General features: G+C 41.7%; 1 long non-coding RNA gene across 1 annotated transcript; it reads left to right on the top strand.

Moving 5' to 3' along the window:
- The first annotated feature begins 10,302 nt into the window (after positions 1–10,302).
- On the top strand, positions 10,303–17,925 carry LOC131279909 (uncharacterized). Its single transcript, XR_009187408.2, has 3 exons — positions 10,303–10,832; positions 15,086–15,209; positions 17,889–17,925. It is a non-coding gene; the product is annotated as an uncharacterized lncRNA (long non-coding RNA).
- Positions 17,926–18,392: the final 467 nt, after the last annotated feature.

Below are 18,392 nucleotides of genomic sequence, written 5' to 3'. Positions count from 1 at the left end.
TTTTGCAGTTTCTAATGATACCAACACATTGGATGCTTTGGTCAGGCTTGCATCAAAATTAACAAGAGAATAGAACTTTTCAATCAGGTTTTTGTCTGTCACAACAGGAAGGATTAAGATGGGGGAGTCCAGCCACTCTGGTTCCTGCTGGGAGCAGACTGGTATGTATAGAGAGGGCCCAGATAAGTCTGTAGCACAAACAACATGGAGAAGAAGCTGAAAGGATAGAAGGAGGGCAGCTGATGAACTGTGTCTGATCACAACCAAAATGAAGTTAATATTATAGCTACTGCTGGGGAAAGAACACCTTGTCCCATTCTTTGAACCCTCTGCCCACCAGTTTTCTAGCCCCTAGGAAGAATCTATCACCTAGTATGATTGGCCAAGGCACAGGCCATCATTAGGACACGCTTTTTGGGTTGGGGGATTGCAGCTTGCCTCAGACGCAGGGCAGGAACTCACCAAGGTTAGGAAGGAGCTGTGAGCAGCATAGCACTATCCAGGCATTTCTGGATCTGGGTATTCTGATTGAAATACAATCATACTATCCTGAAACTCTCACCCCTCTTTCCAACATATGCTTATTATAGGAACTTTGGCAAGTTGCTTAAACTACTTGAGAGTCCATTTTCTCATCTAAAATGGGAGTTAGAGTTCTTGGGAATTTATAAAAACAACTTATATCCATTTACTATGAACCAGGCACTCGATCTAAGTGCTTTCTAGAAATTGACTTGCTTACCCCTCACTACAACCCGGTGAGGTAGCTGCTATTATTACCTTCATTTTCAGAGAATGAAACTGAAGCCTAAAGACAAGAATAACTCACTCAAAAATTTCATAGTTAATATGGAGTAGAGTGGGATTACAAAGGGAATCACCGTTTTAAGCAGCACTTCCTTTCCCCCCTCCCATCCCCTCTACCATCGTCCTCACCATCTAATTAAATACCATAAGCCTCTGAAATATTTGGAACAAGTGGTGTGGGCTTCTTAATTAAGAGACCTATAAAAGTGCCATTTTAGAGGACTAAGCAGAAATGTGATATGATTAAATGTATGCTTTCCAGTTATCAGCCTGGGAGCAAAGCCTCTCCCAAATTAGGCCTACCAGGTGGGAAGTTAAAAAGTAATTTAAGCTTTAGAATGCAAAGCAGAGCATAGAATGGCTACTGCCCCAGCCCACTCTTATGCAGCTGAAGGAAATGAGATACAGAGAGGAAGATGGACCAGACCAAGGCCACAAAGCAAGTTAGAACAAAATTCTGGTCCCAGATGCTATCCTCTTATATTTGAGTTCAGGATATAACCCACTGCACTGCATCGACTACTCAGTGCATGGGAAAAGTGTAACCCAACCAGAGCAATCATTATGCTCATAATTAAAAGAGCCCATGGGCACACATCTCAACCCTCTGACCTCCTCTCATTCTTTAGACCTGGGAACAGAGGTACTTTGGGGACATCTGCTTCTGACTCTCAAAATAAGAAAAATATTTGAAATGGTACTGGAGGGAGGGGTGTACAAGGCTTCAGGTCTTCTTTTGATGTTTTTAACGCAGTCCTGCTGCTGGGGCACTGCAAACTGATCTAATGCCTCTTTTATTTTCTTTGTTTTCCCTTTTTCCTGCCTTTCCTTAATGATGTTGGGAAGCACCCAGGCTTTGGAGACAGCCGGCTTGGGTTTGGGTCATAACTCTGCCAATTAATAGTTGGGTGGCCATTGGGCAAGTTACTAAGTTACCTAATTTATCTGAGCTTCAGTTTCCAAATCTGTAACTCAGATAATTATATCTTCTGCAAAGCATTATAATGAAGATGGAATGAAAAGGCATAAAGGGCAGTGTCTGTAAAATCTCTATAAATGATCCTCCTTCCCCCTTTTTATAATTAAGCCCAAGCAGTGAGTCCACTAGACCTTCAAATAGGCAAAAAGAAGAACTAAAATGCTGCCTAATATTTTCATGGCACTTGCAATGTACAAATTACTTTCGCTTGACATTATTGCTTTATATTTGACATATTATGTTAATTAAATTCCATTCACCAAGTATTTATAAAAACCTAATAGTTCATACCTCTTAGTGTTGTTATAAGGATTAAATGAATTAGTACATAGAAGTGCTTAGAAAAGAGTCTAGAAGAGTAAATCAGTATGATTTATACTATTATTATTATTATTATTATTATTATTGCATGGTAAGGGAGGAGCTAAGGATGTAGAGATGAAAAAGACAGATTCTGCCCCAACAAGAAATTAGGTATCTTATTAACCTCTTTAAAGGTGAGCAAAAAAAGGTTCAGGACGTTTCCTTGATTTGCCAAGGTTGTCAGCTGATGTGTCAGCAGGGACATGGCTTAAACCGAAATCATCTAGCTCCAATTTCCATGTTCTTTTTACCATACTATTGGGTAATGTTATTTTATTTCAACTTACTTCCAACCTAATCCTACCTTGACCTTTACTACTGAAACTTTTTGCCTGGCTCCAGCCTCCAGATGCTGGTTGAGTTTCAAGTATGGAGGAAAAAGAGGAAGAGGATTTTTTTAAAATGTGCATACAAAGAGAAAGAAAGAATCTATTGGTTGCCAGATATCAAACTATGTGATTTTACTAGGCACTTTCACATGTCACATGCATAATGAGTATTACTGCACTCAATATTATCCTCTGAAAACTAAGTCTCAGGGAAAAACAAACAAACAAAAAAAAACTACTTATTTTCCAAGTAGCTGGTGGACCTATGATTAAGGCCCCTCTCCCTGAACCATAGCTCCTATTCTCAACCTCTGCATAAATTGCATTCATAAACCATCGGGGAAGTATTGAAGTTATTTTTCTTTCTCATTCGATCTGCTTGATGGCCATCATTTCAGAGGACTCTGAGATTAGCTCTATTCATTTATTTGTTCCATAGTTATAGAGCAACTTCTACATGCTAGATATTATGCTAATAAGTCAGAGATTTGTGTGGCATAGTCCTGGCCTTTACAGGGCTCACAATTGAGTTGGGGGGCTAGACCTCCACATAGACAAACAATGATACAAGATGAGAAGTGGGAAGGTCAGTCATCATGAGTGCCAAAGTCGAGTTGTATACAATGGCATCATACTTACTCAATTGTCACAAAATAGAAAGATCATCTGGGGATAACATAATAGGAGGTCAATAAATGGCCCTTGAGTGAATGAAAGGACTGGGATGAAATCTGGATAACAAGATAGGAAGGTCAGCATCTGGACACTGGTCCTTGGTACAATCCTCACTGCTCTAACATTTCCTCTCTGCACTTCAGTCCGTAACATTTACTGAGTACTTACTGTTGGCTTGGCACTAGGTTTACAACCTGATGTACATCAAAGACCTCACCACCTAGTAAGAAATCAAAATGTCGATACAGGGAAGTGGACTTGGCCCAATGGATAGGACGTCCGCCTACCACATGGGAGGTCTGCAGTTCAAACCCCGGGCCTCCTTGACCCGTGTGGAGCTGGCCCATGCACAATGCTAATGTGTGCAAGGAGTGCTGTGCCACGCAGAAGTGTCCCTCACGTAGGGGAGCCCCACACAGAGAGCAGACAACTTGGGGGGAGGGAATAAAAAAAAATGTCAGAGCGGCGGTCTTGGCCCAGTGGTTAGGGCGTCCGTCTAGCACATGGGAGGTCCGCCGTCCTAACCCCAGGCCTCCTTGACCTATGTGGAGCTGGCCCATGTGCAGTGCTGATGTGTGCAAGGAGTGCCGGGCCACGCAGAGGCGTCCCCACGTAGGAGAGCCCCACATGCAAGGAGTGCGCCCTGTAAGGGGAGCCGCCCAGTGCGAAAGAAAGTGCAGCCTGCCCAGGAATGGTGCCGCACACATGGAGAGCTGACACAACTAGATGATGCAACAAGAAGAAACACAGATTACTGCGCCGCTGACAACAACAGAAGCGGACAAAGAAGAAGATGCAGCGAATAGACACAGAGAACTGACAACCGAGGTGGGGGGGTGTGAGGGTAAGGGGAGATAAATGAATAAATAAATAAATCTTTTTTAAAAAATGTCAATACAAAGAGTACAATCAAATAACAAATCAACGATACAAATGTGACCTGTGCACATGTAGAACTCATGGACTGCAACCAAAAATGCAGCTTTATATGCCCCTGTCCTTTTAACATGTTCAGTGGGGGTAAGTCCTCATATACCTGCATGAAAGCTCAGGCAGGCCCACTGACTTCTTGTTTAATCCTAAATAATCAAATGTTTGGTGACCATTTAAAATTTATAAACACAATCTCCATTCAATAATTAGAATGTAGAGTCAATGTATTAATCAAGGAGTTCAGCTCCATTTAAGCTAAAATATGTCTTCCTCCTCCATCTCCAGCCTGTTCAGGGGAGGGTTAGAGACAGTTTCTTCTTCCTTTTTCCCCCAGCTCTTCCTCCCACACTTGTTAAGTCTGGATTGTAAACACAACCCAGCAATGGACAGATAGAGTACAAAGAGAGAAGAGAACGATAAAGGGAGGCGGGGCAGGAGAGCTTGTACTTCACAAGTTATTGTTATCAGCTAGCATTGGCTCTCTGGTCTTGGCAGCTGATGAAAGATGATTAAGGGTGGGGGCAGATGGGATTTGTGGGCCTTACAAACACTGTCACTGAGAGCACTTGGTGCCACTTCCAGTGACTGAGTGGTATGTTTCCCTGCAGCTGACTGCCTCCCCTGCCTGGCCCCATATTTCCAGCATTCCAGTCCACAGAGAGGGTCACATATCCTGTTATGGTAATTTGCTTGATCCAAACGTTAAGTGGCTCCAGTCCACTTAATATTTCTTTTTCAGGAAATGTTTACAAATCTTTGACTATACAAACCCTAGGAGGCAGGCTAATCCAGCACAGTTGCCCCCTTTACACCCGCCATCATCCCTAGCGAGGCTGGCTCTGCTGGCCGGCTTTCCCCAGCTCGAGTCCAAACTTGCCTCAGAGGACCCTAAACAAACTCTCCAAGTGGCCCCATGGAAGTCCACTCACTCTGTTTTATTTATTTATTTATTTATTTTTAAAGATTTATTTATTTATTTTTAATGTCTCTCCCCTTCCCCCTCTTCCCCCCATTATCTGCTCTCTGTGTCCATTCGCTTGTGTGTTCTGTGTCCACTTGCATTCTTGTCAGCAGCACTGGGAATCTGTCTCTTTTTGTTGCATTATCTTGCTGCGTCTGCTCTCCTTGTGTGCGGCACCACTCCTGGGCAGGCTGAGCTGGACGGCGGCTCTCCTTGCGGGGGCGCACTCCTTGCACATGGGGCTCTCCTATGCGGGGGACACCTCTGCTTGGCACGGCACTCCTTGCGCACATCAGCACTGTGCATGGGCCAACTCACCACATGGGTCAGGAGGCCCTGGATATGGAACCGTGGACCCTCCATATTGTAGGCAGACGCTCTATCAGTTGAGCCAAATCCACTTCCCTAGCTCCATTTTAAGGAAGAGGGATATGTCCCTACCCCTTCCTGCTGGGGAATGGGATTCAAAGCATGCCTCACACCAGATACTCTCCTTACACAAACTCTTTTAACCTGCAATCTCAACCTCCACAGTCTCCTTTGTAAAGTCTATACAGGTTGCAGAGCCGCTTCTATGGAATCATGATGCCATAGCTAATACTTGAACCTATCACACAAACAAGTTGTGTGCACCTGCCCTTTTCATGCTAGCCAGTATAGAGAGCATAAATGATTTCTCAAATTAGTTCTTATGTGGAATCTTCCTTTTAGGGAAAAAAAAGAAAAAATCCTTCACAGCTCTAGTCTTTCCTCCTTCACTGGACCTTCCTGGAAGGCTTTAGCCTATAACAAAATCATTCTGCCCTTCCCTACCATGTCTCCTGTTGTATGAGCCATGCTAATGGTGCAAAGCCTACAGATCTTCTATGATTGATTTTTTATTGACTTATTTAAAAAGACTATCAACTGCAGCTGGATCATATTACTTATTCCCATTGCATCCATTGCCTATCTTTTCCGAAAATTCGCCATCCATTCATGCATGGGGTAATAAGCACAACGTATGCTTGGCTATAGCTCTTGCCCTATTTCTCTGCTGTAAATAAAAGAGAGAATTAATCTTTCTTGAAACCCTGTAAGCCAGTCTTGGTGCCAATCCTTATTTCAATTATTTTCCAAAATAACCCTATGAAATATGTTTTACTTTGTCACTTTTCCAGTTAAAAAAAAACTGAGTTTCAGACAGTTTAACTAATATACCTGAAGACACCCAATATCTAATTGGTAGAGTTAGGCTTAAGTCCCTTTGACTCCAAAACTTATGGGACATAATAGAAGGAGAAATCGACTAGGAGACAAGAGACAGAAGTTTAGTCCCAGCTATACCACTAATTTGACTGTGGCCTTGGATAATTTCCTTCCCCTATCTAAGTCTGAGCTTATCATCTGTAGAAGAAGGAACTGGATGTGGTGAATACTCACCGCCTTCCAACTGCATAAGCTATGAAAGGAGCTTATGTTGGTCGCCTGTTTCACATTGGCCTGCCCAGATGTTTTAATTCAGAATTTCCTGCCTGCACTTCTAACCTCCCTCATTTGGGGTCATTTGTATTGCTTTTTTGTGTTATTCATGTTATTCATGTTTGCTGAGGACTCAATTTCAAATCATCTGCAAATTGCATTAAAGGGCGCCTATTCACCACCTACCCAAGGAAACATCCTGGGCCAAGTGAAATATCAGCAGAGCTTGAATTCCGATCACCTTCTTCCTTCTAATATGTTTCTCTAAATAATCACCCTCAAAGTATGTTAGTGCATCCTCAAACCTGTGCCCTTGGGTCAGAAAGACCTGGGTAGGAAGCGTGGGCAAGTTACTTGTCCTTTCTGAACCTCAGTTTCTTCATCTGGAAAACAGAAATAATTACTGTACTATGCCAAAGTGTTGTTTTGAGCATGGAAATTAGATGTGGCATATGGGACTGTCTAATACAGTGCCTGTATACACACACATTCCTCTCCTTCCCAAATCCCCATCTCTAAAGGCTTTGTCAGTAAACAGACCTTTCTAGAGAGGTTTCTCACTCTATCTGAACAGCATCAGGGGGCATTTTCCTAGCAGTGGCATATAAATTGCCCATATATTTCTTAACACACCCTTAGGCATATAATGTTTATCTTTGGCCTGGCGAATGATCTTGGGAGAGCTACTTACACTTGCCACACCTCAATTTATTTAGCCTCTCTAAACCTCTGCATTTTAGGTTGCCTTAAGGATTAAATGAAATGTTGCAGGTATACCGTCAGGCCATAATAAGTTCTCAATACATCGAATGAGCCTGGATTTGCATCCTCCCTCTACCATTTATTAACTCTGAGAGCACTTTTGAGACCTAATTTCTTTATCCTTCAAATAGGGGTAATAATTCTTGTCTTTTATGTGGTCGTGAGGGTCACATGCAGTAACATTAGTGGACGTGCCTGACACACGAAAGGCATTCAGTACATGGTAAAACCCATTCCTTCCCTCCCTTTTCCTGAACATTTTTGAGTTGTATAGTCATGGTTAAGAACAGGAAAGGAGCATGATAATAATGTAGAAAGGCACAAAAGCAAAGCAGGTGAAATGCATTCGTCTCTTTGGAGGGTTTCTAAGAATTAAACTCTGGCTGTGCTTGAGACATCAAGATGGTTCTGCATAGATAAAACTCTTCTTTATATGGCAATCACATTTGGTTCATATCAAAATCACTCAGATCCAAAAACGCATTCCAAGTAGTTGACATCCATTTCAGTTAAATGCTAATCCAATTTCTAAAAATTAAACCAAACTTGACACAAAGCTGAGCTCATGTATGCCAAAACACCCCACTCCCAGTTGATTTCCTGGGAAGGAAATGGGTAGCCTGTGTGTCAAAAACAGAACTGAAGACACACCTTTTCTTCATTCCTGCTAGGATCCACAGTTTCAGTAAGGATTTAAACAGCCCACTTGAATCTCATAAATTATTCCTGCCACAGCTTTTTTGTGTTTTGTTTAATTTTTATTAAGCAACAGACTAGCTCATGTCCTCCCCTAGAATCCCTGGATCCCAGAACCCCAGTGCTGGAAGGGTCCTCTGAAAGCTTGCCAATTCCTTTCCATCAATGTCTCAAAGCCAGTCAGCCTCGGATCCTATCAATAGTATCCTTTCGTCATTTCCCAAGTCTGTCTCTCTTCATCCCAGCTTTGATTCCCCTAGGCAAGCCCTTATCACTTCTCACCTAGGCTATTGCAGTCATGTCCCAAATCTTCAGGACTCTCTTAGCTTATCCTCTATACTGAGGTCAAAGTCTTTATAATATTTCAACAGGATTAAACCACTCCCTCCTTAAAGGTGTCTAATGCCACCCCACCGGGAGATAAAGTACAAAACCCTTCCCATGGTCTGTGAGTCATGAAGTGGGGACTAGGGAAAGAGAGCAGTGGTTCTAATGTTCTGCTGCCTGCCTACCTCTTCAGACTCCTCCCCTGCCTTGCCCCCTCACACTTTCTACCCATAATTAACTTTGAATTTCTCTTTTTTTCCTGGAATGCTCTTAAATACCCCACACTCCCAAAGACCTCACAGTTAGTGTAAATGTGGTCTCCTCTTTGAGGTCTTTCCTGACCTCTCTGCCCACCCCAGGCATAGGTACCTGCTCCCTCGTCTGTGATCCCACGCACTTTGTACCTACCTCTAATAACACTGTGTTACAACTATCAGTTTACCCATTTTGCCTACTGTGCTTTGTATTCCTCAAATGCTAAAGCTATTTCATATTGCCTGATTCCCAAGTCTGTAAATATTCACTGAACACACTCAGGATCCAGAGATGAACATGTACCTATCCTACCCTCAAAGGCCTTACAGCCTGGAGGCAAAGCAGGATTCAAAGAGTAATAAAACTGCAATGTCATAGGGTAAAAGGAAGCACAAGATTCCCCCAGAGGAGAGGCCCTATAGGGAGAGAGGCACAGTTTATTTTCTTTAAAAGTGGATAGTGTTTATACTTTTAGAATTTCAGTCTGGTATTTTCCAAGATGGCAGACTAAACCTCCCTCCAAGGCAAAAAACAATTGAACAGACAATGCAGATATACAAAATAGAATACATAAATCCTTGGCAGTTCTGATTTTAAAAGAAAATAAAGTGGGTACTATCAACACTATAGATATGTACCTAAAGTTCTGAAAGAATGGAAAGCAAATGAGATCACATGGAGGCATAAACTAGATCCAAAGAACGAAGTGCAGTGAGTGTGTGAGCTATGTAACCTGGTAGAGCCCTGGAAAGGCCTGTGGATTTGAATGAGCAGATTTGGATGCCAGACAAAGCTATGGGATCACAATGGTGAGGGAGTCAAGACTTGTCTGGGGAGTCTCATAATGTGGACGGGGCTGGGGACAAAGACAGAGAAGAGTTCAAGGTAAATCAGTAAGCCCACCTTAACTGGGACAACTGCACAGAGCTCTCCATTGATCCCCTCTGTGGAGAAATGGCCTTTTGGGAAAATAGACCTTCTGGAACACAGAGGGAAACGATGCTAGCTATCTGGGCTATCAAGCCAGACTGTATTCACAAATACAGGGGAACTGGGGTTACCTTAACATTTGAAGAAAATCAATGAGAAGACAAAGCCCGAGTTTAAAAAACACAAAAAACTGACCATGGAGGAAATGCTTGAGATAAGCAAGAAACAGAAAAGAATTTTAATCAGAGAAATTTGAGAAGTTATTGTTGCTATGTGGAACAGACAGTCAAAGAACAATCAAGCATTCTTGGAAATGTAAGTTATGCTTGTTGACATGAACAAAATTCAGTAAAAAGGCTAAATGTTAGACTGGTCATGGTTAAAGACCAAACTAGTAATCTGGAAGGAAAAGTGGAGGAAATCTCATAGAACATGGTAACTAAGGTGAGGAGAAGGAAAATATGAGAAAATTAGAAGTGAACTAAATGGAGATGAGAAGGCTCAGCATTCATCTAATAGGAGTTTCAGACATGGAAAGAATAGGTGCAGATAATAGTGAAGGGCACTGGGATATACATATTACTGATGAGTAAGAAGGGAAAAAAATTCCCTGCCCTAAATAAAGATATAAATCCTAGGCTGAAAGAGCATGATGAATGCAAACAAAGCAAGCAAACAGGAAACAAAAGCCCACAGTCATAATCTGGTGAAATGTCAAGGAGATGATCACAGAAGTTGCCAGGGGATGTGGCAATAAATGTGCCTACACAGGACAAGAATCAGACTGCACTCAGATCTTGCAGCAGTCCTAAAGCCAGATGACAGTAGAGTATGTCTCCAAAGTTATGAGGGAAAATATTTTTAGACCAAGAATTCTGTAAGCAGGGTGAGGCTAATCAAAGAAATTCCAGGATTTGGGAGGACACTGAAGGGTATGTGGTATGCAAAATAATGGCCCTTCAAAGATGTCTACATCCTAATTCCTAGAACCTGCCACTGTGTTAATGTACATGGCAAAGAGATTTTGCAGATACAATTAAATTAAGAACGTTGAGATGGGAAGATTATCCTGGATTATCCAGCTGGGCTCAATCTAATCACATGTGTTCTTAAAAACTACGAATCTTTCCCAGCTATCATGAGCGGGAAATATGACTAAGAAGAATGCTCAGAGAAAAACAATATTTCTGGCTTTGAAGATGGAGAAAGGGCGCCGTGAACTAAGGAATGTAGGTGACATCTAAAAGCTGGAAAAGGCAAGAAAACAAATTTGCCCCAAGAGCCTCTAAATACCCTATTGATACCTTGATTTTAACACAGCAGGACCCATGTTGGACATCTAACCTACAGAACTGTAAGAAAATTAATTCACATTGTTTTAAGTTACCAGATTTGTGGCATTATGTTACAGAATCAATGAGAAACAAATACTGTTTATCTCCCATACTCTTTTTCTGAAAGCAATTGCTTAAGTATATATCTCCAGCAAAATAAAAAAGGAAATTAAGAAAGAAAAGTATATGTGTGTAAGAAACAATAGAACTAATCAAAAGCAACATGTAAAGATGAGGTTGACAGCCGTGCACCTGGTCTAGCAAGCATTCTAACAAAATTAAAATAGAAAGCAATAAGGTCTCATGAAAAAAAAATTTAAGGGGAAAATTAATTCCATTTCAAAATTGTAAGATTAAGAACTCCAATGATCTTAAATATTTGGTGAAAACATTTGTATCTTCTATCAATAGTTTTTTAAAAAAATGATTAATCAGAAACTTTAGCAAAAATTAAAAGCTGTATAAGGATATCATGGCCCAAGTGTGTATGACTTTGGGCAACTGATGGAGAGCATGAAAAATATAATCCATTTGCCCTTGACAATAGAAGCATTTCCCTTCAGGCACTGTTGTAGTTTCCTTGTAGCTAAAGCAAATAGCATGCCATGGGTTGGCTTAAACTATGGAAATTGTTTTAAGGCTAGGAAAAGTCCAAAATCAAGGCATTGTTTTCTCCCAGAAGACTTTGGTTCTGGGGCTGGCTGGTGGCAATCCTCGGTCCTTAACATTTCTGTCTCACGGCAATGCACGTGACAGCCTCCCCTGGCCTCTCCTTTCTCTTCTGTTCACTTCCAGCTTCTGGCTGCTTCCTCTAGTTTTCTTTCTCTTTGTGGCCTTCCCTATAAGTCTTCAAGATAGGTTTAAGACCCATCCTGAGTCAGTTGGGCACTGTAACTAAAGTAACCTTATCAGCAGGTCCTATTTACAAGAGTTCATACCTACGGGAAATGGATTACATTTAAGAACAAGTTTTTTGGGGGTACATAGTTTCAAACCACCACAGGTACTATGGAATTACCACTTCTTCTCCATAGGTTTAATCACTCTATTAGATCCTGCAGTGAATTTTTCTATCCAATTCCAATATTTGAAATGCCTTGCTTTTGCTTTTTTTCAGTTGACCACTTTATTTTTTTTAAGATTTTTTTATTTTTTCAATTCTCACCCCTCCCCCCCCCCATTGTCTGCTCTCTCTGTCCATTTGCTGTGTGTTCTTCTGTGTCCGCTTGCATTCTTGTCGGTGGCACTGGGAATCTGTGTCTCTTTTTTGTTGTGTATCTTGCTGCATCAGTTCTCCATGTGTGCAGTGCCACTCCTGGACAGACTGCGCTTTTATGGCATGGGGTGGCTCTCCTTGCAGGGGTGCACTCCTTGTGTGTAGGGGTCTCCTATGCAGGGGACACCTCTATGTGGCACAGCACTCCTTGCGTGCATCAGCACTGCACATGGAACTGCTCACCACACGGGTTAGGAGGCCCTGGGTTTGAACCCTGGACCTTCCATGTGGTAGGCAGATGCTCTATTGGTTGAGCCAAATCTGCTTCCAGTTGATGACTTTTAGAATCTACCTATAGTCAAAGCAAGTAATTAGTTATAATTATAGTACAGAACATAATTTGCATCAACACTAATAATATGAAAATAATATTGCCTATCAGAAGTCAGGAGAGAAAGAAAGAGAGCATAAGTCCGAGAGTGTCCTCATCTGACATGGTGGGAAGTCAGTTGAAATAACCCTGGAAACAAAAGTTTAACTATATATATATATTTTTAATAGATAACCATTCATTCAACAAATATTCATTGAGTAACTCTCTATGGTAAGCCCCTTTCAAGGTTTGGGGAATGTAACAGTGAAGAAAACAGAAAAATCCCTATTATCACAGAATTTATGTTCTCATGAGGCAAGATAGTCTGTAAACAAATAATCAAGTAATTAATTTAGCTAGTGATCCAGGCCACAAAGCAGGGGTCAGCAAACTATTTCTGCAAAGAGCCAGATAGTAAATATTTTAGGCTTTACAGGTCATAAGAAAAAGATAATTCCTCTGTCACAACTGCTTAAATCTTGCCTATAGTGGGAGAGCTGCTATAAACAATACACAAACAAATGAGTGCAGCTATGCTGCAATAAGACTTCGTTTATAAAATTAGGCAATGTGGGCCCTCAGCAAAGAGACCCTGAGACTGGAGCAAGAAAAACAAGGAGGATAAGCAGGAGACAGGCCCAAGAGGCAAGGCAGGAGGATTTTGCAGGGCTAGGGAGGAGACCACAGAGATGTGCAAAGTGTGGTCCTGGGACCAGAAGCATCAGATCACCTGGGAGCTGGTTAGAAAGCAATCAGAAGGTGCACTTTAGTAAGACCCCCACCTGAATCCAATGCATATTAAAGTTTCAAAAGCACTGGTATGGTGCTGCCTGGGCCATTATAAGGACTTTGACTTTTATTCTGTAGGAGATGGGAAGCCATTGGCTGATTTTGAGCAGAGGAGCGATATGATTTGACATTCATTTTAAAAGAATCGCCTTTGTTGCTATTCTGAAATTAGACTATAGAAAGGCAAGGGAGAAAGCAGAGAGATAAGTTAGAATGTTCCAACATCCAAGTGAGAGATGAGGATGATGGACTAAGGAGAGAAGGTGGGAAGTATTTAGAGTTTGACTATATTTTATGGTATAGTCAACAGGATTTCCCAACAGTTTGTATGTGAGGTTGTGGGGAGGGGGGTGTTTGGGGAAGGAGTCAAGGATGATTATGAGAGTTGATTGCCTAGACAAGTACAAAGAAGAAATTGGCCTGTACTAAGAGAGGAAGACTCTAGAGGAGGTGGAGGAGTAGGTTGGATAGGAGAGGTTGGGGTGAAGCCAAAGATAATGAATTTAGTTTGGGATAATTTAAGTTTGAGATGTTTTTCAGACGTCCAAGCAGAGTCTGGAGTTCAGTGGAGAAGGCCAGTGCTTGTAATACTAACTTGAAAGGCTAAAAATAATAGCATGATAGATTATGAGGGTGAAGAGATTTTGGAAATGGGACAAATCTTTTATTGCAAGGAATCAATAAATATTGGTTAAATTTGAGAGATTTAATAACAACAGATAAGCATATAAATTAGAGTTATGGTAGTAACCTACAACACCTAGTATGAAAAATAGTCAAAAAGAAATAGTTACCTCATGGGACTGGGGATAAAAAGGAAGAAGAAAGGGAGACTCTTACCTTGTATTTTGTATTTTTCTGTACTGTTTAGATTTTTTAACCATATGCACACATTATTTTCATATTTTAAAATAAAATATTATAAACGAGTGATTATGAAAAGGGAGAATTTCAATTCATGTTTCTGCTTGACTTGCACTCAATTTCTCAAAACACTATTTCATAAAACTGATTTCCAAGAAGCCTTCAAAGCTCCTTTAGTAGTAATAACTATTATTATTACTAAAAGCCATTCCCTTGGAATCAGACACTTTAGTTTTGCCAGTGGAGCTTGTATTCAAAGTCTCAGAGGTCAAGCATATTTGGAAGCTGACTGGCGTAGCCATCTGCCTTAGAACTGGTGTGTTTTCCAGGGCTCCCCATGCATGCCTTGTCCAATTAGTCTTCTGTCCAACACATTTTTTAGGTAGCCAGTATTTATTTATTGAGTTGCTTGGTGGGGGTGGGTGCCTGCTGGAGCATACCATTAAAGCAAGCCTCCCACCACTGTTACCGATCTCAGGAATCCCAGACTGACTATTCATCACCCTGGCTGCAGCAAACAGGATAAACGATGCCAATATGAAGACTTCAAATAAGGCCTTCAAGTCTTGCAGAATTTACCAGAATTTCTAGATTCAAGTCAGAGGATTCTATCATGTCAGAGTTGGAAGAGACCTTAGAGATCATATTGGAAAACCTTCCCCTTTTGTGGAGGTGGAAACCCAGGCCCAAAAATGTCCACTCACAATCAGACAATGAGTTAGAGGCAGAGTCCAGACCCAAATGTAAGTGTGGCTATCAGGAAATAGTCCAAGCTCTAGATTTAAGTCCTAAAGGATCTCCCAGAATAGCAGGGCCTGTCCTTTGGACAGTAGGTTTGGGGTTAATTGGTGTGGTGGTTATAGGAGGAGGAATGGGTGAGGAAGCAGGGGAGGGATATGCATAGTTTTAGTTACTTTGGCAGATATTATAAGAGCATGGCAAGTAGCCAGAATTCTTCGATCTACTAAGAAGTAATTCAATTGTTGGATATGTCTTTGTTGACTGCCTTCTTTTTTCATTTTTTGTGCCAGACATTGCTCTATGTGCTATGGATGCAGCCTGGAATCAGAATTGACCCTGGCCTCAAGAGATTCCACAGTCCAGGCACCAGATGGTTGCCATGGCTACCAATAGCATCAGTTTCAGTACAGCATGGTAAACCTGGTATTGGGCAGCATTTCCCAAACTTTTCTGATCAAAAAAAATTAGCTCAGGGAAGGGGCTGTGGCTCCTATTTACCATATGGAGGACCTAGGTTCAATCCTGGGATCTCCTGGTAAAAAAAGAAAAAAGGCGTCCCAGACCTGCGGGGAGGGCATGGCCCCCACACAGTGAAGTGACGCACCAAAAAGACGATGAAGCAAACAGATAGAAAAAAATTTTACTCAGTCCAGATTGACTGAGCTAGAATATTTACTCAGCCCCTGCTCCATGGGGCAGAGGGAGCTGCTGGTGGACCCCACGGCCCCACAACCCGAGGCCCCCAGGTGATCAGGCATATTGGCTTTGGAATCAGAATTGGATTCCAATTCTGGCTCTAGTCAATGATGTTATCTGCCTGACAAAACTGCTTATCTGGATATTCACCTTTCACCTGCTCCCAGACTCCTCAAAACTGTGCATTCCCTCCTGTCAAGATCAAGGATCACTTTGTATCATTGTACAGGTTGTGTATTGTCCAAAGACACTAATGGGGCGGGGGGGATGCATGCTGCTACACAATCTAAACTACACAGAGGATGGGGCCCCATTTTCTTCACCCAAAGTGCTCTAAGCCTTGCATCTTATTAAACTGTGTCCTCCTAGAGGGAATAGCTTTTGTAAGTCATCTGCTCAGAGGGAACACTTTTTTCTAATCTGTGCAAAGGCAGTATGTAGGCTAGCAGGGCCCTGAAAGAACCATTTCTAGATATAAGACCCTACTCCACACTGGTACCTGCTGGTAATTATTACCACTGCCAGTTCTCCCTGCCATGTTGGACTTCATCCATATCTTCAGTGCCTGTACCAGTCTCATGATGAGTTAATTCCTGATCCAAATCTTCATCCATATACTCAGCTCTGAATTGAAGGAAGCACCATCCCAAATACTGTCTAGCTCAAGTCTGGAATAAGAGGCAGTTCAACTTATGATCAACGCTATGAGATTTGGAGTCAGACAGACTCAAACTCGCCCCTTACTGTATGTAGCAGTTTGACATGGTTATGAATTTCAAAAATAGATCTTGGAATATATTTGTAATCTGGTCTGTACCTAGAATGATTGAGTCATGATTGAGGCTTTGATTGGGCCACATCATTAGGGCATTAAGACCCCACCCCTTGGGTTGAAAAAAAGACATGGCAAAGGACAGAGTAGAGGGTTTCTGATGTTGGAGTTTGAAGCTGAAGTCTTAAGCTGGAGTCCCATGAAGTAAGCATGCAGAGAAAAGAGAGACAAGCCCCAGGAAAAGAGGACCTAAGCCAGGAGAAGAACACAGAGGAATAGAGACGGCTCCTTAGACACAGCAGAGACCCCAGGGAGAGAGACAGAGCCGTTCACCTTGTAGTCTACAGCTGACCTTGTGGAGAAAACAGAGGTGCTGAGCCCAGATGACCCCAGGAAGCCTGACCCTCACAGACGTCAGCAGCCATCTTGCTCCTGCAAATGAAAATAGACTTTGGTGAGGGAAGTAACTTATGCTTAGCCTGGTATCTGTAAGCTCCTACCCCAAATAACTACCCTTTATAAAAACCAACCAATTTCTGGTATTTTGCATCAGCATCCCTTTGGCTGACTAATACACTGTGTGACTTGAACAAATTAAGACTTAGTGTCCTCATCTATAAAATGTACATTTAAAAGTCTCTTACACATAACTTTGTTGTAAGAATTTGTCTTAGTTGCCACAGGACTACTGATGCAAAGTACCAGAAATGGGTTGAATTTTATAATGGAGATTTTATTTAGGGCAAAAGCTTACAGTTCTGGGGCTGTGAAATGTCCAAATCAAAGCACCATCAAAGATGCTTTCTCACCAAAGTCAGTTACTGGTGATCCTGGTGTCCTGCCACATGGTGAAGCTGGTGGCAGCTGATCTCTACTGAAGTCCCTGCCTTCCCCTCCACAATCCACTGTCTCCCAGAGCTCAGCTGGGGGCAACCAGGCATAGGACTTGTCTTTTTCAAGTCCTCCTTTCTCAGTCTCAGCCACTCTGCTTTCTTCCCAAGTTCAGCTGGTAGGACTATCAGGCATAGGGCTCATTTCTTCATCCTTGAACTGCTCCATGGTCCCAGCCTGTTGGAGGCTTTGGGCTTAAGCTTTTTCTGCTAGCGATCCTTAACTCCTCTCTCACATGGCAGGGTCAAAATGGCAGCTTCCTTTCTATGTGTCTGTCTCTGTGTTTCTCTGTTTATATAATGCTCCAGTAATGGGGCAGAGACCCAATTTGAGGCATGCCTCACTAAGGAGTCCAATGAAAAGCAATATAAGCAAGTGATCTAAAGTGAATCTAATGCACTCAAAGGGTACCACCCCCATAGGAATTGATTAGTTTAAGACCATAATCTTTTGGAATTCAAAAAAGAACTTCAAACTGTCACAGGGTTGAACAAGATAATATATGTAAAAGTCCTTGGCACAGAGTCTGAAACATAGTAAATCACTGTTTCCTGGGTGTTATCTCATTTGACTATACTTCACCATAACCTTTTGAAAGCTGTTATCATTATTATCCCCATTTTCCAGATGCAGAAATTGACCTTTGAGGGTAATGTGGGGTGAAGGAATACAAAGCTGATTTCCAAACCCAACTCTAATTGTCAAATCCATGTCCATTGTACTTTTGCCTCTAGATCCAGAAACCAACTCTTCTCAAGCTTCCAGACTCAAAGAGAAGAAAGAATAAGATTTCACCTTCAATTTATAAATATTTATCAATTTATCTCATTTTATTTATTAAAAATTTATTATCCATTTATAAACCTAGGTTTGGCCTAGTAATACATGTGGAATGACAAATAGACTTTTTATCTTGAGTGCCAACTCAAATCTGTTGTAATTACCACCCAGAAGACTGTTTCGAAGGATCCCAAGGGCAAGTCAGAGTTCAAAGAGTATGTGATTGATCAATGACATTGGCCATCAGAGTGGGATCCAGGAGTAGTGGTGGGCCATACAAGATGCACCCCTTTCAAATTTCAAACACTTGATTTAAAGAGGTCAAAGGGTAGTAAAAAATGCAGTTAGGCCATTAGCATCTTATTAAGACCTTTTCCCAGATGCAGCCAGAAACAGTCAAAGAATACAGAAGGGAGGAATATTTGGGGGAGAAAGCATGGAGCTGTCTGAAGCATTTT

This window comes from Dasypus novemcinctus, chromosome 9 (genome assembly GCF_030445035.2).
Source record: "Dasypus novemcinctus isolate mDasNov1 chromosome 9, mDasNov1.1.hap2, whole genome shotgun sequence".
Classification (NCBI taxonomy): domain Eukaryota; kingdom Metazoa; phylum Chordata; class Mammalia; order Cingulata; family Dasypodidae; genus Dasypus; species Dasypus novemcinctus.
This window is presented reverse-complemented; position numbering and strand designations above follow the sequence as displayed.